At 36.5% G+C, this 23,504-nt stretch overlaps 1 protein-coding gene across 3 annotated transcripts in view; it reads right to left on the reverse strand.

The window, feature by feature from the left end:
• The window catches only part of sema4ba (sema domain, immunoglobulin domain (Ig), transmembrane domain (TM) and short cytoplasmic domain, (semaphorin) 4Ba), a 96,439-nt gene that overhangs the window by 61,741 nt on the left and 11,194 nt on the right, over positions 1–23,504 (reverse strand). Inside the window, exon 1 of one of the 3 annotated variants that reach the window (XM_067390477.1) lies at positions 8,497–8,688. The exons of the other annotated variants lie outside the window; for them this stretch is intronic. The gene's annotated coding sequence lies outside the window, so the exon portion shown is untranslated. Of the gene's footprint in view, positions 1–8,496; positions 8,689–23,504 lie in introns of those variants that run through there. 3 annotated transcript variants of the gene reach the window in all.

The following is a 23,504-nucleotide window of genomic DNA, read 5'->3' on the forward strand; positions in this document are numbered from 1 at the left end:
AATTAAGCTGGATACAGTACAACCAAACTTTTTCAGCAGAACATGCGACATCAAAAGGGAAATTAAAATCTTAGCAGAATGTTTTTCAACAGACATGAGAGACATTTTCAGCTGTCAGACATATAAGTACGCGTGCTTTGATCTCACTCATATTACAGTCCTGATAGCAGGATAAAGGCCCATCTCTCTACAGCTCTTTGAAGCAGCACTGAGCTCTTAGCAGTGGATGATGCAGAAAATGTTCAAACACACAAAAAAAATGGTTTTTCAGATTTAAGGAATTTGGAAAACACCATGAACCAACAGTTTGATTATTTATAAAATAAGAAATAATAAGGCAATAAGACCTGAATAGATGAACAGTTGGCACGGTCTAAATAACTGTATGTTGATATATGCAGTATACACACAGGTTTGGGTTTTCATAATATAATATAATATAATTTAATATAATAGCAAATCACTATATAATTAGGCTACTTCAGGGTTAACCTGACCCCAAAAACGTGTCTGAATACATAAAATAGGTCTGGGCACAATTGAATTCGATTTTGATTAATTCAATTATCGATTAATCAGGTACAGTACATGGCAAATTTCCTCAAGGAAAAAAAATCTCTCTCAACTAATGTTGTAAACTATACAGGGAACACCATGTGGTGCATTACTATAATATTAAAGGTTAAAATTAACTGATTTGTAGTCTACATATAATGAAGTTTATGATAATAACGTATAATAGATTTCTAATCTTTTTTTCTTTTTTTTTCATTTAAATTACTGTCATAAAAACATGATGTTACTTATTCAAACATAGCCTAAACATTAGGCTGAATATTGAAGAGCAGGTTAAGTAAAAATACAGTAAATTTGCAATGCATATACAGTAGTCAACATTTGAAGTGAATTAAAACTTTTCATCAAAGTTGCCCTAAAACCATCTTCTTAGGACAACTTTGATTAACTTTTTTGATCCACTTCAAATGTTGACTGCTGTATTTAATTTTTTTTTTTTTGGGAGATTGAATGGCTTTTCTGAGGTAAAACACTACAAGCTGTTTTATTGAACACTGATTGAGCGATTACATGTGACATTTCGGTAAGTTGTACTATATTTTTCAACATACCTTCTGATGTTCATTTATGTTCATTTCATAACTAGTAATAAAGCAGAAGACATGATCGGTTCATGTGTGCTCCACACTGCAGCTCTGTTTGAACTGAGGCGGTCACGTCACATTAAAACAGTATTTATTGTTTGAATTTCATAATAAAATGTACTGATTTTAAAAGCAGAGACTTTGTTTCATATCAGAAGTAACAAAGCTTAGAGCAATTTATTGGATGGGAGGCGGCACGCTACAAAGCATTGTCCTTTCGTCAATTGAAAACAGCATAGACTGAAAGATCAATTTTCGATTAAAGTCAAGAAATCGATATTTTGAGCCCACCCCTAATATAAAATAAATAATAAAAAAGAATCAATTAAAAACGTAAAACCTAATTACAGCAATCTTCCACAGATTTTTAAAAGAAAGGTTTTTAAATATTAAATGATTATTGATATATTTAAATAATCTAGTAAAATGCATTTATCAACAATATAATATAAACATGCAAAACCATGCCTGTTCATGACAGTGCATACATTATGAGCAGCAGAGGCCAAAATGCTGTCATCGCTGCAACATGGAATGAATGAAGCTGTTAGTCGACGTCTAAAGCACAAGTACAGGACCTCGGCCTCTATAAACATGCCACATCTTTGATCCACTTTAATAAATCATTCAAACATCAAGCCTATCCTACCTCTCTCCCCTCTTTCTATATAAACTCAAGTTAGGGATGCCTGGACTGTACTGCACTTTTCACGCAGGAAGCTTTCAGGCTGTTGTTGGTTTAAAGCACATTGTTCCAGTTGGCTTCCCTTTACATACTGTACAGTTGCACACACACACACACACAAGCTTCTGCATAGGTAGAAAAATGGTGAATGGCTGCTATGACAAACTGAACAATGGGGCATTGCTGGACTCTTTTGTGGCCATATGGGTTTTTTAAAAGCCTTTATGTCAGTGGTTCTCAACCAGGGGCACAGGGCCCACTTGGGGGCCTCAGAAAACTTCCAAGAGGGCCACAGAATTACTTAAACATTTAAATTCATAAATAATTATTAATATATTAAAATTATCAGTCACATTAGCGAAACTTTTGGTGAATCCATGTGCCCAAAATTTCCTGGAGAAATCTTTCACCCTTACGCAAAATTCCAGATTACATGGATTCCTATTGAAATGACTGGATTTCGCTCACAGAACAAATGGTAAATGTAATTGCAACTTGAACAATTGTATATGCAAATATTATGTTGGACAACAAGAGTAAAAAGGTTGAGAAACATTGGTCTATGTGCAACATCTCTGAAATCAATGTATTTGCAGTGTTATCTGATGCAGTGCAAACTTTAGCATGCAGGCATCCCGACCTGCACTGACTAAGCAAATGTTAAACGCTGCATCCCTTCACTCCTTCTCACTGTCACATGATCAGCAGGCTTCACCTCACTCTTACATATTCACAAGGTTACAGTGACTTTAAATCATTAAATATCACCAAAATAAACCTGTCAGCTCAGATCAGGTATCAGAGGAGAAAAAACAAAAACAAAAGTAGCGTAGCTTAAAAAGTGGCTTGCTGAAGGGGAGCAGAGCAGTTGTGGTGTGAATCTCTGCGTGGTCAGGGTAAGGTATGCTTGAGAGGCTCAGAGAAGCCATTAGTGGACTAAAGGCCACAATCTGGAATGCTCTAGGAAGATATCAGATCACAGGCCGTCTGTGTATGTGTCAGTGTCCTCAGTGCAGTTACAACTAGGCTAAAGTCCATTAATCAACTGGACTAACTAATGAGTGCCATTTTAACTACACATGCAATCTAATACACATATGATTCGCACACACATACCAAATTCTCATTGGTGTAAGAGTCACGGACACGCTTCAATGTCCCGGTCTGTTTAAAATAGACCTGCATAATACATGAAACGCAGACACGCGAAAGAACAGGTGTGAGACAGAAGGTGTCAAAGTGTGTGTGTGTGACAGCGGCAGGCAGCGGACTGAGAAAACAGACATACTTGCCTGCTTCAAATGTGCCTGTGAATGACCATTCAAATTTCAAAAGTTTGTTCACTTTTTGTGTCATACCAAAAAGCTCCCTCTGCTGATGGGATTTATTTCAGTTTTTTTTTTCTTCCAGCTCGCTCTCTCTCTTATCAGGGTCAGAAGCCACTGAAAGACAAGCAGGCAAATGCTTACTTTTGGTCTGTTTCCAGCTCCAGAGCAAGTTCCCACGTAAAAGCCCCTGGGAGAGAGAGAGAGTATGACCGGGAATACCAGAGGGGAGGCTTGTGACGTCCCTTAAAGACGCATGTTTAAAGACTTCCCAGCAGTGAGTAAAAACACAGTGGCTGCTCTCCCCCCAGGCCTCAAATACTGCCTACTTTACAAGACTCAAATACATGAACCCTACCAGAGCTTCTGACGCTCGTTCCCACTGTCTGTCACCCACACATCATGCGTTTATTAGTTATTTCAGTGGGTTATGCATGTTATTGAGAGGCCAACTAAGATCAGAAAACCAACAAAGGCTGGTTTAAGATGTTTTTTTAGTGCTATTGCCGGTTCAGAGTTGGTTCGAATGACCTTCTAAAAACCGGTTCTCCTAAGAACCTAAAGAGCCACCACAAAGCCAGGTCTTATGTCACTGTATACTTCTAATCTTTCCCAGAAATGCTACTGCAGCAGCGCTAAACACAAACACACTAACAATGGCGGACGTTGCCTTAGTATTTATGCATGGCTTTGCGAACCTACATTGGCATCCAAACACGCTGAATCCAATGTGTTCGTTCAGCTCACCATGATTGTATAGACAGAGATTACAATCGAGCTGCCATTTGCTCGATTAGATGCTCTAATCAAAAAAAGTTTCTGTTCATCTTTGTTGGTCACGGTAACCCTGTCCCCAGCCCCTGACGCAAGCTGTTCTCACTTCTAGACCAGCAATCTTCAAACTTCTAGACCAAGTTTTGGTGCTACTTACAAACCACTTTTCCAGTTTCAGAGCTTGTGCTTCGGGTGTTGAAAGACAAAGAACTGATTTGAAACCAGTCTTTGGCTTTGAACCAGCACTCAAACTACCTCTGGTCTTAGCCAGTTTAAGATGGTTTCCCAGCCTGGCCAGGTAGCAAACTGGTCTTACAGACTGACCAGCTGAAAAGTGCACAAGCCCCTCTAAATCCAGCTTGAGAGACCATATAAGATCAGCAAAACCAGCGTAGGCTGGTTTAAGATGTTTTTAGAAGGGATTGCACAATCATACAGCTCTCAATGCTTTAGAAAAATTGTTAAACTAGCCTAAACTGGTTTGCTGGTTTAAGATGGCCAAACTGGTGTTGAGCAGCCAACTGGTCTTACTGGCTGACCAGCTAAAGAGTACCCAAAACCCCTCTAAAACCAGCCAAAAGGCCATCATGGAAAGGAAATGTAGTGCTTCACACTACAGTTAAGCTGGTTAAAAGCTGGTCTCTCAGGTTTCTCAACCTGGCCAAGCTGGATTTTAGCTAGTTTATCTGGGTAGTCAACTGGTATTGTAGAAAAGTAATCAAACAACTCTAAAACCAGACAATAGGCGAGCCTGACCAGGCTGAGAGACCAGCTAAGACCAAGCGTTCACCCCCATCCTCCCCACCACCACCACCAGGTCGGTCCCTGTCCATACAACGGGGGTAGGCTCCGCCCCTGCCTTCATCTTAAGGCAGGATCTGCAAACATCTGCTACCCTCTGGACTGTACTATGGACGGGGCCTACGCCAAAGAACTTTATCATTTATCATTGATATTTACATTCAAACTGTTGAATAAATCGTATTCAAATGTTTCTTTGCTTCCCGAGTCTTTCTGTTAGAACTGTTTATTTCACACCGACATAATGAGTTGTTCTGCTTTATTAATTGATTTTGCAGGAATGTGGGAGGGACCTATCATGGCTCCAAGTTCACAATGCGCAGACTTGAGACTCAAGATGTCGGCACCATATTGGCGGCTTCACTTACTACAAAGGAAGAGAGGGCAGGTGCATCATCTATCTCCTTTTACAGTCTATGGCTATGACCAACAAACTAAGCTGAATTTTTTTTTTTCCTACACTCATACAACTCTCTCTGCTGAATAAAATAAAAATAATAAATCAGCCTAGAGTGATTTGCTTGTCTTAGCTGATCAGTTGCCAAAAAACTCTTTAAAACCATCCAACAGATGAGCCTGACCAGACAGGGAGACCAACTAAGACCAGCAAACCAGCTTAGGCTATTTTTTCAGCAGGTATAGCACAATCATACAGCACCATTCTTAGCACAATTTCTCGTTTTAATAATACAAAACATCAAGCATTACAGAAAGAATTCGTTCAAAGTACATAAGATGTTTTTTTTGAGCAGAGATTGTTGGGGAGTGTCACATAAACTTATAACTGTCAGAAGTTATTGACGTGAAAAAAGAGATTGCGTTTGTGTGTTATTGTGTTTGTCCTTCAAGAGTGTGTCGCAACACTCAACAGAGTTTGAGCTCCTGCCAGAAGAATCTGGAGCAAATAAGACTAGTGCTTATTTACATTCCTTGATTTTACAACCAGAGCCGATATCTGACCCAGTTCTTTAATCCAACCAAGGTAAAAATCTCTTACACTCACACATGCACATGCAGAGGCAGGTATATAGTAGCCAGCCAAGCAGGAAGAATCAAAGCTAAAGCTGGAAAAATAGCCTTGGGATCTGATGCCTTGGATGAGAAACAGGTGGTGCGTAGAGGCCTGAGAATGGGGAGCTTTATATTCCGTAAAGATACTACGAAGAGATACGGCTTGCATCTGTCCTGCTTTCACTCTTGACCTAATATGTAACAGACTGCTTCTACAAAGTCAGCCGGTTCCTTTTTTCTGTGTATCTTATTCTTTTTTGTTCCAAGCTGGTCTTTGCTGGTTTAAGATCTAGCATTTAAAAAGTGCCCTTAACCCCTCTAAAACCAGCAAAGAGACCAGTTAGGAGACCAAGTAAGACCAGCAAACCAGCTTAAAAATGTTAAAGCAGTTATTTAAAATGGGCCAGGTAACTTGTCCAAATGTCCATTCAAATGCACTCCCTGACTTATAAACTCTGTTTTCTAGTAGTTTATGGTGTTGTATTGTATGTGACAGAAGCTGCAGTCTATTGATATAACAGGCACTGGTTTTTACCAACTAGCCAAACACGTTCTGACAGCCTCACACAGGCTGACCATTGTCAAGGCTCCTGTAGCCAGAAAGCTATTGCCAGCTACTGTCTTTATGGATCAGACCAAAGAAAAACACAGGGCAAAGACTAACAGTGCAGTCAGCCCTGGTGCTCTTCTTTCATGTCATCTTTTCCACTTCTACACCTCTACTGTCATGCTCCAAACTTTCCAAAAACTTTTCCAAACATTACCATTCCCTCCAAGTCTTCACAGAGAAGTAGGTCTAGATTGTAAACGGCTCTTTGAAGATGGCTAAAATTGCTGTGTTTGTTACCGTTCCCTTCAATTCTCAGACTGGAGTGGTTATCTTGCGTGTGCAGCTGTCCAACAAGCTGCTGGCTAAAAAGAAAAGAAATCTCTCATTGGACATGAACTTAATGTGAAGATTTGCGCTGAGTGCATATGCTCACATGAATATAAATATGGTCATCCATGACTACCTAACTACCAATGCTGGGGTCTTCATATTAAAGACCGAACTTCCTTCTGTCGAACACAAAAGTACATATTTTAAAGAATGTTTTAACAGTTTTATCCATACAATGAAATTCAATGGGGTCCAAAACAACACGATCGGATCCCATTGACATTTGCAATTGATATTTTAAAAAATATTAACATAATGAATATTCCAGAGAAGAAAGAAAGTAGTACAGGCTAGGAATGACATGAGGGTGAATAAATATTGACAAAATTTTCATTTTGAATATCATTTTGAACACAATGTAAAAAAAGAATTGTTGGTTTAACTTAAAAAAGTAAGTTACCTGGTTGCTTTAAAATTTGAGTTCATTGAAATTAAAAATTTGAGTTAATACAATGAAGGCGATTAGTTTAATCAACAGAAACTCAAAATATTATGTTATCTGAACCACATTAATTATTTAAGTTGATTTGACAAAAGAAAAAAATTTGTGATAACAAATCATGAAAATATTTTTTTTGCAGTGCAGTGAAATATCCTTGAGAAAAAAAATACATTTGATTGTACTAAATTGTAGCGTACTTCGTATTTTTTTAAAACTTGCAGATAATATTAATGAAATAAAAGGCCACTTAATTGTACTTAGAGTACACTTTCAAGTTTTATACTTCGTAACAATGTTAAATTAAAAGTTTTACTTTAAAGTACATTTTAAATCATGTTTTAATAATCGTTTGTCACGCTTTATAAAAGTACACTTATTTTGATGTGTTGACTCTTCATAATAAGTAAAGATATGCTAAAGTATACTTCTTTCTCACAATGGTATTCCCTTAATTTAAGTGCTCCATGCGGTTTTCCCATGTAATTCAAATTAATATTGCACCCTAAATGTTTTTTACTGAGAAAACCAACCCACATGTCAAAAAAAAAGACCATATTTCATTGAAATGGTTTCATATTTAGTTCTGTGGGAGGCTTTGGGTGGTAATACATTGATAGTCACTATATGAATGACTAAACAGGCTAGAAGTTTTAATTTCCTCACAAACACCTGTAGTGCTCCCTCCCCTACATGTCCTTGACCAAATCACAGATCTCTAAAGATGCCAAATCCACATGATCTTTTAATGGAGAACCTAACACTTCTCACTTTCCAATGTTTCCCTTCACTTGCAAAGCCCCGTTCAGAGTTCATGGAAAGTTCCTCCACGCCGACACCGCCGCCTGCCACATATACGCTCCTGTCTGCTGGCAGAGTGTGTGCGCAAAGATACTAACTCCACAGATCAAGAGACAGAGCTTTAAGCTTCTCCAAGTCAAACTGCCAAAGAGCTCATTCGTACCGGCCAACCTAAACTGAAACACACCCTGCAAAACTGATCGTTTGAAACCAAACCCAAACAAACTGAGGCACTTGAGGCACGCATACAAACAGAAGCAGACTGAGCTCGCTGTCCTGTGATCCGCTACAACCGGCTATCACCTTGCAGATAAGGTCTTACAGTAGAGGGATTGTCTTGTGTCAGCAAACACCCTCCCCCTCAATCCCTCCCGTCCCAGCAGCCCCTTGCAATAACAAACCCCCGTGCAGCCACGCCACTCGCCCGGAGCGCCTAACAGGAGTGCGGGCGCTTTAAAACCCTTTCATTTGCACACTAACCAAACACTTCCCGCAGACGCGAATCAATCATTAACAGCAACCAGTTAAAGGCGCTGAAGCAAGTAGCGCTGACTACTTACTCTCTTTCAGACACAGTTTTCCCAACACGTTCTTCACAAGAAAAAAAGAAATCCCAGTGGAAATCAGAGTCCTTAAGGATTGTCAATAGATCCAGCTTTGAGACTGCCAGTATCAGCTGTTTAAAGGTCTGGATGTGGGTTGGTAGTACAGCGCTCACACTCGCGCTCTGTCTGCTGCTGTGACTGAGTGTGTATCTGACACGCTGCTGTAGTAAAGCCTCCCTCTGGCTTAATCACTGCTCCTCCCCTCACGCTCATAGTAAGAGAAGGAGAGAGAGAGACAGCACTGCCCTTGATAATCATTACAAAGACTTGAAGAGAAACCAAACGATTTCTTGATAACCTTTAGTTTCAGTTTTACTTAAACTTGAAGTTTGAACAATAATCATTTTTATGAGCTTAAATGATTAATGCAACAGAACTAGATGAAAGCATTTATAATAAATCATTTTATGTCTTCTTTAGGGGCAGAGCAAGAGTTTAGTTTATGATACGAAAGACTTACGAACAACAAAATAATTAAATATTCGATGTTGGGGGACATGTAAATGCGAAAGTTTAAGAACTTTGCAAAACAACGATCGACCACTATCCTTAATATTTGAAGGGGGATATTTATGATTAAATTCAATTATGAACAGAATTGTTCATTTAATTATATTAATAATAAATAAATAATTTAATGAATAATAAAAGGAAAATTAATAAATAAATAATTATTTTCTTTACATTATTATCATTATTGTTATTATTACAGGTAGACTAAATGTAAACGTTTAAAAACTTTGAAACTTTGATCTACCACTATACTAAAAATTGTATCCTAAAAAAGTTCATATTTTTTCAAATTTTTCAATGTCGATAATTAAATTATTTCAATTATTATTATAATTTTTATAATAAACAATTTTAATTTATCTTATTATTATTATTATAAATAATTAAAAATGTAAGCTATATGGAATATAATTATATTATAAATAATAAATAATAATTATATTACATTTAATTAATTATTATTATTATTATTATTATTACAGACAGACTAAAAGTTTAAAAACTTTGAAAATTTGACCGACCACTATCCAAACATTTTATCCTAAAAAAGTAAATATTTTCATATTTTTTATCCACCTCAATGTTGATGATTAAATTATTTAAATTATTATTATAATTATTATTATAAACAATTTAAATGATCTTCTTCTTCTTCTTCTTCTTCTTCTTCTTATTATTATTATTATTATAAATAATTTAAAATGTAAAATATATGAAATATAATTCTATTAAATAATTATTATATTAAATTTAAAAAAATATTATTATTATTATAGACGGGCTAAATGTATGCTTAAAAACTTTTATCCTAAAAATTAAGCAAATATTTTCATATTTTTTAGCCCCTTCAATGTTGATGATTAAATGATTTAAATTATTATAATAAATTATTTAAATTATCATAATTATTTTTATAATTTACAATGAAATTATATTAAATATAATTATATTCAATAATATAAAATCATTATATTATAATAATAATAATTAATCAATAATTTTAATCATTTTAAAGTTAAAAAAAAACTATTTATAAGCCATTATAACTAGTTATAATGGCTATGTAAGGTGAATTACCTCTGTGTATGAAATAGCTAAATAAACTTGCCTTGCCTGTGATGTTACAGTCCCACAAGAGATATTAATTAACATTTATAAAACATCATATGTGCGGTAAGACACCATAGTGTAGTCCAAAAAGGTCATTATTTGAAACTAAATACTCCTAAAGATCAACTATCACTGCCGGCACTCGGCTCAGGTTACAACACCTTCAGTGAACAGTGTTATTCCTGGTTGAGTGACAATCACCTTCTAGCATGAGCGACAATATTCATTGACCTTATGCATTACAAAGCCTTCTCCATAAACAGTTTTTCCACTCACAGCCTAAGCCAGAGAGTTCTATGTGAGTTGTTCAACAAGACACACTGGTGTTAAAACCAGTCCTTAAAATGTCACTTAAATGCTTAAAACGGATGGTGCTAGAACAACTGAAAGATCTCAGTGACAGATCGTCTAATCATGCCCCAGTTAACAAGGGAAGAGAACTACAGAGCGCAATAGAGGAACAGTCACAGTTGGGAATCCCTGTGACTGAAATAGTGCTGCTAATTATGTATTGAGGGGAAATGCTAAGCAGGCAGATGGAATGGTAGGTTTGGGGTGTCAGGCTTCGGGATGCCGTCATTAGGAGACGGGGGACGAGCCAAATGCAGACATAAGCATGTCAAGAGAGCCGGGAAGCAGAGCTGAGCCACTTATCAGCCTCTTACTTACAGACGCCAGATGCCGACTGGGACTCCACCCCTTTATACCAGTCAGCCCTGGTCTACCATTACGCATGTCATTTAGAAACCAACTGATTGTAGTTACCTGTTAAATCTATTTAAAAAAGAAAGCGTAACACTTTATTTTGATGGCCCACTTCAGACATTATACAAACTATAAGTAACTTTGCAACTACATGTCAACTAGCTCCAGATTTCACGCCCACAGACCGTTGGCTGAACGTCTGATGCGTATGGCACGCAAAATGGGAAACACATCAGGAGTTCTGAAGTCATCATTTGATTGGTTGAATTCTATAGGATTTCCGGGAGACGCGTGTATCGTGTTCTTTAAAGGGTTCATTCACCCAAAAAAGAAATTTCTGTCATTAATTACTCATCCTCATGTCGTTCCACACCCATAAGACCTTCATTCATCTTCGGAGCACAAATTAAAATATTTTTCAGTGAGGCCTGCATTAACAGCAAGATAATTAATACTTTCATATGCCCAGAAAGCTACTAAAGACGTAATTAAAACAGTTCATGTGACTACATTGGTTCTACCTTAATGTTATGAAGCGACAAGAATATGTTTGTGTGCCCAAAAACCACAATAACAACTTTATTCAACAATATCTAGTGATGGACGATTTCATGATGCTTCGAAGCTTTACGAATCTTTTGATTCGAATCAGTGGTTCGGAGCGTGTATCAAACAGGTATCAAACTGCAAAAAGTCACGTGATTTCGGTAAACGAGGCTTCGTTACGTCATAAGTGTTTTGAAATTTAAATGGGTCACCACTGGGGGGCGTGACTTTAATTCACGCTCCGAACCACTGATTCGAAACAAAAGATTTGTAAAGCTTCGAAGCTTCATGATGAAATTTTTGTTTGGAAACAAAGCTGTCGTGACACTAAACCCCCTCATGGAAGAAGAAAATCATTGTGTTTACAACTGTGACAATCAGTGCTTATCAGGATCCACTAAACACTGGATTTTCCTTCTGCCTTCAGTCTGAAGGTCTGGCTACGCAGCTAACTCTCATTAGTAGACTATATGCTTAATATCTGCTAACACTTTTTGTTGATGGTCCCCAACATGACTACAAGTAAGTGCAAGTGTACTTTGCAACTACATGTCAACCCGAATCCTAACACCTAACAGTCTACTAATACTCTAATGAGAGTTAGTTGACAGGTAGTTGCAAAGTTACTTACAGTTAGTAGAATGTCTAAAGTGGACCATCGAAATAAAGTGTAACATAAGAAAGAAAAGGGACAGAAAAAAGTGAAAAGTGCACTCTAAAAATGCTGGGTTAAAAACAACCCCAGTTTGGTTGAAATTAGACAAACCCAGCGATTGTTTAAAAATGACTGTATTGCTTGCTTAAAGGATTATTCCACTTTTAAATAAACTTTTCCGGATAATTTACTAACCCCCATGTCATCCAAGATGTTCATGTCTTTCCTTCTTCAGTCGAAAAGAAATCAAGGTTTTTGAGGAAAACATTCCAGGATTTCTCTCCATATAGTGGACTTCAACTGCTACCAACAGGTTGAAGGTCCAAATTACAGTTTCAGTGCAGCTTCAAAGGGCTTTAATCCATGCCAGACGAGGAATAAGGGTCTTATCTAGCGAAACGATCAGTCATTTTCGAAAAAAATACAACCGTTTATGCTTTATAAACACAAAATATCGCCTTGAACATACTTCCCGTTTCCGCATTCTTCAAAACGCTTGAATGTTCTACGCCTTCCCTATTCAACTTACGGAAAAAAATTTAATTGGCGCCGCGTTCGTTCTGTAAGTATATTTAAAAGTGGACTAATCCTTTAAAATTAACCCAAAATATGTTGGAAATTAACATTTATTTATATGTTTAATAAATGAATATATTGATTAATAAGTTTAATCAATAATAATTAAACAATTAACATTTATTAAATTGCTTATTAATAACTGTTCACTTTTTGATTATTATTTTTGCCTCAGTAATTATTAGGCGGGTTTTTAACTTCCAATTTAATTTGGGTTCAATTTAAGCCAGCCATATCCAAATTTTAAACAATAGTTAGTTTAAATAAAACTGCCCAACATGTTGATTAAAACAACCCAATTGCTGGGTTTGTCCATTTTCAACCCAATTTGGGTTGTTTTTAACCCAGCCTTTTTTAGAGTGTGTAATGTCACAGAAAACACTATTAAAATGGTTCCAAAAGACATTAAAAAACTATTAAAAAAGGTTCCAAAAGACGTTTTTTTGCAGTGATACCATAGAAGAACCATTTTTTGGTTCCCCAAAGAACCTTTCTATGGACATTTCTTAAAAGAACCATTGTTTTTTTCTTAGTGTGAAGAACATTATAATAATCTAAAGATTATTTCCACTATATGGACATTTCTTAAAAGAACCATTGTTTTTTTCTTAGTGTGAAGAACATTATAATAATCTAAAGATTATTTCCACTATATAGAACCTTTTGTGGAATGGAAATGTTCCACTGATGTAAAATGTTCTTTATGGAACAATCAATGCGAATTATTTTTTAAGAGTGTATGCCAGAATAATAATCAATTCAAAATGTAACCTTAAAAAATATGTGAAAAAATAAACAATTTCTTAAATTCACTTCTCCTCAGTCGTGATGCATTTTGGTGGGCTAAAATCATTTCCATCCACTTCCTTCCCATCATCAAGTTTGTATTTAGCTGTCAATCATTTAATTTACATTTTTTTGTTATTTGCAGACTTTTGTTCAATCACATTTTTTGTAATCAAACATTGACAGAACTTCCTGTATGACATATAAACCAAAACGTGAATGACTTTGTTTAGACTTGCATATAAAGATTTAGTAACACTTCAGTATGGGGAACAATTCTCACTTTTAACTAGTTGTATATTAGTTTACATATTGGTTGATTATTACTTATTAATGTCTTATTCTGCATGTTTTATAATGGCTTATTCTACATCCCTTAATCCTACCCAATACCTAAACTTAACAACTAAAACAACTACCTTGCTAACTATTAATAAGCAGTAAATTAGGAGTTTATTGAGACAAAAGTCGTAGTTAATCGTGAATATGTGTTCATACATAAAGATTTTGTCATTTGACCTACGAGCGGCTAAATTCAGAATGCAAACTTCATCAGCGCCACACAGATCACTCGAGTGTATTTTCCCCCCTCCGAACCTCTTGGTTGACTGATGTGGCGTGAACATCTTACAGACAGCTTTGCTGCGGTCCCCTCTGTCTCATTTGTCATCTGAAGTTAAACTCCCAGGGCTTCATGTGCACCCAGCAAGGGGAAGCATTGGCTCAAAAGTTTTCGGCTCTGTTAATCTCTCTATAGGGGGTTTGTAATCCCCTAAATTGGAACACAGATTACAGTTGTTTATATTATTCAGAACTGACATCTTTAAAGGGATAGTTCACCAAAAAATCATCGTCATGTCCTTCCAAACCTGTATGACTTCTTTTTTCTTCTTCTGCAAAACACAAAATAATTTTTTTTCTTTTTTAAATAAGTGTATTTTGGCCATACAAAAAATCAACAGGGTCCAATGCAATGGTGGACCCCACTGAATTTCATTATATGAGCAGAAACATTCTTCAAAATACCTTGTTTTGTGTTCCACAGAAGAAAAAAAAAAAGTCATACAGGAGTAAATTATTTTATTTTTATTTTTAAATAAATGTAATCTTTGGTTTCACATTGTTTTAAGGAGACATAGTTACATTGTACTTATTCAAATATATACTGAGTAATATTAATGAACTACTATAAGGCTATGGTTAGGGTTTGGGGTTACACTTTATTTTACAGTACATGTACTAAAAGTGTAGTTACCTAAGAAAGTACTGGTATAAGGTCCCTACATGGGTTAAGATTAGGTTTAGGTTCAGGGTTAGTACCTAGTTATAACCCAGTTATTGTAATTGCTATAATAAGTACAAAGTATGTACATGTGCAACAGGACTGTAAAATAAACTGCTAACAGGTTTGAATTAGGGTTAGTTACTTGTATTTACTATAATATGTACATGTAGTAACTACGTCACCTTAAAATAAAGTGTTACCAAATCTTTATTTTTGGTTGAACTGACCTTTAAGTCTTGTAAACCAGCAAAGTAATGATCATTTTCTTAAATATTTGAATAAAATTTCTCAATTTACATGTATTTAAGTATAATATTTTATTTTGTTTTAATAATAAATATATAAACAAGTCATGAAAAATAAAGTCCAAAATAACCTGAGCATCAATATTCTCATCAGGGACAAATAGTTATTCTGACCTCTATAGATTTGAATGGGTATTGCAAACATACTTAATGTGTGAAATCATGAATGTAGCTCTTTTTGCAAAGAATATTGCTTTGGCAAGCACATTCTCATCCTGAGAACGGCAAGAAATAGTGCATAGGTTTGACATTGAGTTTGTTCTGATGTGAAGAGCCATTCTCCTCTCTAAATCTGAATCAACAATTGTGTCTCTGTACAGAGACTGACAGATAGCCAACACCGCAGGAGGGGACGGCAAAGCTCCTTCTGAACAGGATTATGAGAATGAGACAAATAAAGATGCTTAGCTTATGTTGAATAAAGCACAACATTGATTACAGCTTTAGTCTGCAATGTGCTGAATGTGCATGTTTAAATACAGCCTTTTGTTGTTATTGATTAAGTGTATAGTCAAATCAATTTTGATTCAGATCCTGATATATTTTATAGATTGATAAACCATAACTTCAGTAACTAAATGTCTGTTAGTATTCTCTACAGACCAGTTTTCTCAGTAAACACTAATTACAGGTTACACCGATTACAGAGTCGGAACACTGATTACAGGTCAGTCAGAAAGTGAAACTGGTACATCACATTGCTTTAAAATGCTCAAGTTTACTGTGTGACATGCAGTATGTAAATCATGAAAATTCATTTCATATATAGTGGCAGTAATCTTTTTTTCCAGCATATTTGAGGGAGGATGCCTCCTGGGATTCAGATTAAATTCTGACTGGTGAAAGATCAAAAACTTCTCACATTTACTTTCATCTGGATGACTAATGTCCAACCCTCATAAAACCTTACAAGCTCTGCCATCAGCGTGTGTAGACGCCAGTACTCATCAAGAGCCCTCAGGCCTTTCGTTTCTGTCTCTTCTCTGCTTGTGAACCTCGTTATTAGTAGAAAGTTCATGCAAACACTGCATTTCTGGTAGTCAGCTAGAAAAAATAAATGGTTGCATTTCTGTTAGGATTATATTCAGGAGAATATTCAGTTTGGTGCTGGAACAAACTAATTATTATTACATTATATATATTATTCTATTATATATATATTATGATAAAAGTTTATATTTTTATCATACCAAGTTTGTTGGTGAAACAAAATTCATATTTAACAATTAAAAAAACAGAATATATATTATATTATATATATATATATATATATATATATATATATATATATATATATATATATATATTAATTATCATATGCTGTTTGTTTAATTGTTAAATATTAATTTTACATATACATTATATTATTCAGAGTGATATCTGCCGATACCGATAGTTTGGGGGTTCTGCCTTTTATACCTTCTTTTAAATTAATGATAATTTCATTATAATTAATAATGAATCATATTTTTAATAATATTTTGAAAGAAATGCAAATAAAAACTTTATTCTCTCCATTTCATCAACTTGTTTCAGAGTAACTGGTATCACTTACAAACAAACACATTACTCAAATTAATATTAACACACATTAACTAAATTCTGAAGTTTACATTAATATTTCATAACTTTCTTAATGTTATTAATTCATATAATTTATATTAATATTGAACATCATTTCTTTACACAAAGCCCAAATGCAGTGCATTTTCCTGCCCTCTTTTGATTGACAGGATATATCGGCCCTGACTATTTTAATCAATCTATTTTTAATTTGCTTAGTAAATATGAGCAAAGGCAGCTGTGAAAATAAATCTGCATTGTTTATCCTTTTAATCTTTCATTAAAAAAATTTACAAAATTCTAACCTATCATTGAAGTAAAAACTTGAAAATGATGGGAAAAGCTCATTATGAAATAAATGTTTTTCTCTAGTTCACATTGGCCACAATTATTGGCACCCAATTATCGCAACGTCCTTTTCCCAAGATAACAGCTCTAAGGGTGCGTTCACACTTGTCATGTTTGGTTTGATTAAAACGAACCCTGGTGCGATTGCTCTGTTAGTGCGGTTCATTTGTACATATGTGAACGCTGCCATCCGAACCCTGGTGCGCACCAAACAAGCGGACCGAGACCGATGAAAAGATGAGTCTCGGTCCGCTTCCAAACGAACTCTGGTGCGGTTCGAATGATATATGAACGCAACACGGACCAAAGACATGTACGGACCAAAAACAGGAAGACGAGACCCCAAATAGGACAGAATCCTCACGCATGCCGGTTTTTCTCGTCATAGTCGCGAGTTTGCCCATCACAGGCATCAGACGCGCGTCTCCACGCAGCAGATCATTTGTGTGTGACGAATGGATTCCCGCCGCTATTTTGACTACTTTGCACATTTTATAAGCTCTTCACGAGTTCCCAGCTGTCCAAAATACCATCACATGCAGGCTAAGCACCGCTACACACACACAACAAGGGCATTTACCTCAGCAAACAGCACTGTTCTGCATGTTGGGTAAGTTCCGTCTCAAAATAGGCAATACGTCATAAAATCCGACCAATCAGGTTGTGAATGTATCCCTATGCCTTAAGGTTCGGTATCTTTTGGTTCGGTGATAAAATTGCCAATCTGAACGCTAATTGGACCAGGACTAAATGTTTTTTTTTCTTCTTTGGTCCGGACCAAATGAACCAAACGAACCGAACTACAAGTGTGAACGTACCTTAAGTCTTCTTCTAAAATGCCTGATGAGTTTAGAGAACACCTGACAAGCAGAGACCATTCCTTCATACAGAATCTCTCCAGATCCTTCAGATTCCAGCTCCATGTTGGTGCTTCTTCTCTTCAGTTCACTCCATTCATTCTCTTTAGGTTTCAGGTCAGGGAACTGGGATGGCCATCATTTTGTGCTCAGTGACACATTTTTGTGTTGGTTTTGATGTTTGTTTTGGATCATTGTCCCGATGGAAGATCCAATCACGGCCCATTATAAGATTTCTAGCAGAAGCGGTCAGGTTTTGATTTTTTTATCTGTTGGTATTTGATAGAATCCATGAAGCCATGTATCTGAACAAGATGTCCAGGACCTCCAGCAGAAAAATAGTCCCACAACATTAAAGATCCAGCAGTATATTTAACCGTGGGCATGGGGTGCTTTTTATCCATGTGTGCACCAAACCCATCTGGTGGGTTTGCTGCCAAAAACAAGAAATCATATTATATATATATATATATATATATATATATATATATATATATATATATATATATATATATATATATATATATATATAAATAAAACAATAATATAATTTATTAGAGTATACTTATACTACTACTACTACTACTACTCTAGTATTATACTAGTATTAAGGTTTTAAAGGATTATAATCAGTGTAATAAGTGTTGACTTCTTTATTTCAGCACCAAACTTGATAATTGATGTAATCCTAACAGAAATACAACATTAGATCTTAACAATTTCAAGATATTGCCAAACACTTGTTGCAAAACACTGTCTGAAAGTGTGCTGTACACAATATATCTTTTCTAAATATGAAATATTGAGTTGAGAAATGTCTGCTGAAACAGAGAAAGAGAGTCAGCTGCGACCAACTTCTCCTCAGGTGGCTCTAAATGTCCATATCAATGAACTATGATTTGCTTTCATGTGTCTGCCAGGACGATTCCCCTGGCAGTGTGTAATAGATCATTTGTCCTCCCTCCTCCCCAACTTCCCCCTCCTGTCAGTAAAAATAATTAACAGACAATAGCTGTGTCAGTTAAGTGCTTCCCTATTCATGAGCGGTGATGACATACGATCTGATTTTTTAGGTATGGCAATACCTGCATTCAGCAAAACATGCTGGAATTTCAGAACAAACTGACCTTGAGGTGTGAGACAACAAACAAGTTTTGTTTAAAACACAAAAGAAATATTTGGCCAAGCACATAGCTCAAGAACGGTTGCACTTGACCTCCATCTCCCTGTTCAGTGTGGTACGTCCCTGTGGTGAGGACACAGCTCAGGGAAATGACTTGTCATTCAAGTCATTCAGAAAGGCCAAGAGCAAACAGAAGTCTTGTATTTGAGCCAGACCTCAGGGGGGCTTCAAATAAAACACTAAACCACTCTATCAAATGAAAACAAAAAAAGATTTGCTGCAGCTTTTTCTTTTCAACTTTGGCACACTGTTGCATGGTATGAGGCAAAAGTGGATGGCCCAAAAAATGGGTTTCAATAACCAGGACATGTCTTGAAAAAAGTGTAGCCAGGCTTATTTACTCTAGCGCTGTTGAGCCTGTAAAAGGAGCATCTGTTTTGTTTCAGCACAGTTGAGAGTAATGAACCTGGGCAAGCAATGAACTGTGACTAAAAAAATCTTTGGAAGTCAATATTAGTTCTTAATATTCATATTACTGCCAAGAACACACACACACAAAGAGGAAGCACAGTGCTGCAGATAAAAAACATGGTCTTACTGGAGTTTTTAGAGACTTTCTCTGTGCAATGACGTCATGTATTATGAATATACTGTCTTCTTCTAACTAATATTTTTACAATATCCTTTAAACACAAAACAGATCATTTATGATCTACATTCACCTTTGCGACACAATCTTTCAGTCATGAAATCAAAATTGCAGTATTTATTTTAAATGATTTATCCGTGCACATCATTATTTTTAATTCACATGCCCTCGTAATCTTTAATCAAAGTAACATCCCCTTCCTCTTGCAGCAACATCTCCTCTTCTCTGATGACGTCTACTGATGTGAGGGCGGGACAACCTGTCACTCACATGAGATCAACCAATAGCAAACCACAATCATTCAATCAATTCCCGATAGTCAAAACCAAGTCCTGCCCTGCATTTTTTCGTTCAAAAGCCATTTCACTTGGACATATGTCACATACAGTAGAGTAGAAAAGACTATCACAACTTCCGTTTCATGCCAACTTTAAGACAAATAATTTGATAGAACTTACTGACAAAGCAAAGGGACATGGTGATGGGAAAAATATGAAATAGGAGGACAAAATATATTGTAATACTTTTGCATTCGCCGAGAAATTTTGCGTTCACTCGCAAAACTTTGTGTTTGCTCACAAAACTTTTGTGTTCTTTGCCAGCGAGCGCAAAGTTTCCTTTGGGGAACGCAAAGATTCTTGGGGGAATGTCTGTATTGCTTGCTTAAAATGAACCCAAAATATGTCGGAAATTAACATTTATTAATATGTTTAATGAATAATAATTAAACAAACATTTCTTAAAATTGCCTATTAATAAATGCTCACCTTTTGATTATTCTTGTTGCCTCTAGTAATTATGTGTCTGATTTTTAATTTCCAACCTATTTTGGGTTCATTTTAAGCCAGCCATATAGTCATTTTTAAATAGTTGGGTTAAATAAAACCCAACCACTGGGTTTGTCCATTTTCAACCCAAATCCATTATTAAAATAATTTATTAATTCCTGGAAAGCATTGTTTTAAAAGCCCCAAATCTTTTAAAAAACAAACAACAGAGCAGCCTGACCAAATTGGGAGATCAACCAAAACCATCCAAACCAGCTTAGGCTGGTTTTATTTCAGCTAAAAATTGAAATCATTTGACTCTCGCATGCATTTTATGTGCAGAGTGTTATTTGCATGATGCACAGGATTCCTGCCTATGTAGTGCTTCAAATCAGTCACTTCCACACTTAAAAAGAACATCTTATCCCATCCTAAGCTGGATTGCTGGTCTTAGCTGGTCGCCCAGCTTGGTCAGACTTGTCTGTTGATTAGTTTTAGAGGGGTTTGGGGCACTTTAGGGCACTTTTGGCCAGTGTAAACCAGCTGTATTAAGCAGGTTTTTTAAAGAGAGTTGAGGTTTATAATTAACAGAACTGATTTATTGCTCAATGTAATGCTCAGACACAAAATTTACTACGCACACTATGTCTGTCCTTTCAGAGGCCTTTGTCCTGGTTTATAGTTTGTGAATGTGTGAGAGAGAAACAATACAGCAATAAGACAAAGACTGTGTCAAGCCCACTCAGCTAACAATGCTACACGCAGGGCCATATGAGCCATAGCTTCAGCCAAACTAAACAGCACTCCTCCAGAGATTCCCTGACCTTGCTCAGTGTTAGGGGACACACAATCCTACCGTAGTGCAACATGGATGTGAACTCAGTGGAGGACACCCCCTTCCATCGGCTCTATTTTAAGATCTCCAGCAACTTCTTTGCAGTTAAAAATCACCTGCTGCAGAGCTAAATCTTCGCAAAGGAACGCTAAGCGTCTTAGCGTCAAAATGTCTGTTGAAATCCTTCAAGTGCAACATTACGACTGTGTGAAATTTAGACATTTCCTGAGGGAAGGCGGCTGCTTTTTTTTTCAGACTCACTGTCTGGTAGGAGGGAAATCAATAAAAACACTCACTGAGAAAACTGTTTTTTGGGCACCACATGATACATGGGCTAATCATTTAGGGAACATTCAGGCTAAAGCCATTTCATGTCTTGCTCACTGGACAGAGTGACAAAATCTAAGCTTTATCTTTTTAAAAAAGAGAGAGATCTCAAGTTAGTGTGCTTCCCTTGGATCAATTTATTGATGCATGGAATATGTGATTGTGAAGCAACGCTCACATATTCCAGCAGCTCACAGATAAAGCATGCTAGCTGCAGGAGCCAACCACATCCTGAGTAAACATAACCTTCTCCCCGCTGGGAAATCATAAATTGACCCCCGACAGCCCACATGGTCCCATTCCACCAATCACAGTGGGCCATTTTTCTCAGGTCTGCAGATTTCACAGATCCTCATCACAAAAGAAAATCTTTACACTATTTGATTCTGACATTGAGACAAGCCTACTGTGTCTTTAATAAACCCCCGAGGACTTTTAAAACGCATGCACCCTTAATCTGTTTGAAATCTACAATTACTCAGGTTGATAAAGAACAAATTAGGACTATGAAAGACTGGATTAGAAGCTACAACTATAATTCATGGATTTATATTCACACAGTGCAGTAATTACTCGAACTTAGCAAATCAATTATTTATGCAGAATTGACATGAAGGCTGCTGGTATTTTCCGTCTCTTGATATAACAGGGAAAAATCCTCTGGATAAATTAGTCATGACCACATATGCACGTGGAGCAGCCCAGACACATAAAATATTAAAAAATTGCAAAAGACAAAGTATGGGATTTTACAGTGAGCTACCTCTGAAACAATTGTAACTTTATGTATACATATAAAGCATTTTTAGAATGATATACACGCAAGTTGGGTTGAAAATGGACAAACCCAGCGGCTGGATTAAATCTTTGTCCAACATGCTGGGCAGTTTTATTTAACTTAACTATTGTTTAAAAATTACATATGTCTGGCTTAAAATGACTAGAGGCAACAATAATAATCAAAAGGTGAACATTTACTGTTTCATTATTTTTCATTAAACTTATTAAAAAAACGTTAAAAAAATTTTAACTTACAACATATTTTGGTTTGATTTTAAGCAAGCGATACAGTATTCTTTTAACTATAGTTGAGTTAAAATATAGTTAAATAAAACTACCCAGCAGGTTGGGCAAACATTTAACCCAACCACTGGGTTAAAATAACCCATTCGATGAATTAAGACAATCCAACCACTGGGTTAAAACAACCCATTCATTGGGTTAAAACAGCCCATTCACTGGGTTAAAACAATCCAACCGCTGGGATAAAACAGCCCATTTGCTGGGTTAAAACAATCCAACCGCTGGGTTAAAACAGCCCATTCGCTGGATTAAAACAATCCAACCATTGGGATAAAACAATCCAACCGCTGGGATAATACAGCCCAACCGCTGGGTTAAAACAGCCCATTCGCTGGGTTAAAACAATCCAACCATTGGGATAAAACAATCCAACCGCTGGGATAAAACAGCCCAACCGCTGGGTTAAAAAAGCCCATTCGCTGGGTTAAAACAATCCAACCGTTGGGATATAACAGCCCAACCGCTGGGTTAAAACAACCCATTTTCTGGGTTAAAACAGCCCATTCGCTGGGTTAAAACAATCCAACCATTGGGATAAAACAGCCCATTCGCTGGGTTAAAACAATCCAACCGCTGGGTTAAAACAGCCCATTCGCTGGGTTAAAACAACCCAACCATTGGGATAAAACAATCCAACCGCTGAGATAAAACAGCCCAACCGCTGGGTTAAAACAGCCCATTCGCTGGGTTAAAACTAGTGTTGCACGATATACCGGTACTAGAAAGGTATCGCGATACCCTGCTTTTAGAAACGGTACGGTTCTTCATTTTATTAGTACCGGTACTTTGAGTGCCAGCTGTATTTCCTAATGTGCGACAGCAGGGAGCAGTGTGTGTGCAGCGCGCTGCTTCTGAGGCACATTGAGTGTGTGTTTATTCCTGTCAACTGCGCAACGGCAGATGCACAAAGCAAAATATGGCATTATTTTG

Source organism: Chanodichthys erythropterus, chromosome 7 (genome assembly GCF_024489055.1).
Source record: "Chanodichthys erythropterus isolate Z2021 chromosome 7, ASM2448905v1, whole genome shotgun sequence".
In the NCBI taxonomy this organism is placed as follows: domain Eukaryota; kingdom Metazoa; phylum Chordata; class Actinopteri; order Cypriniformes; family Xenocyprididae; genus Chanodichthys; species Chanodichthys erythropterus.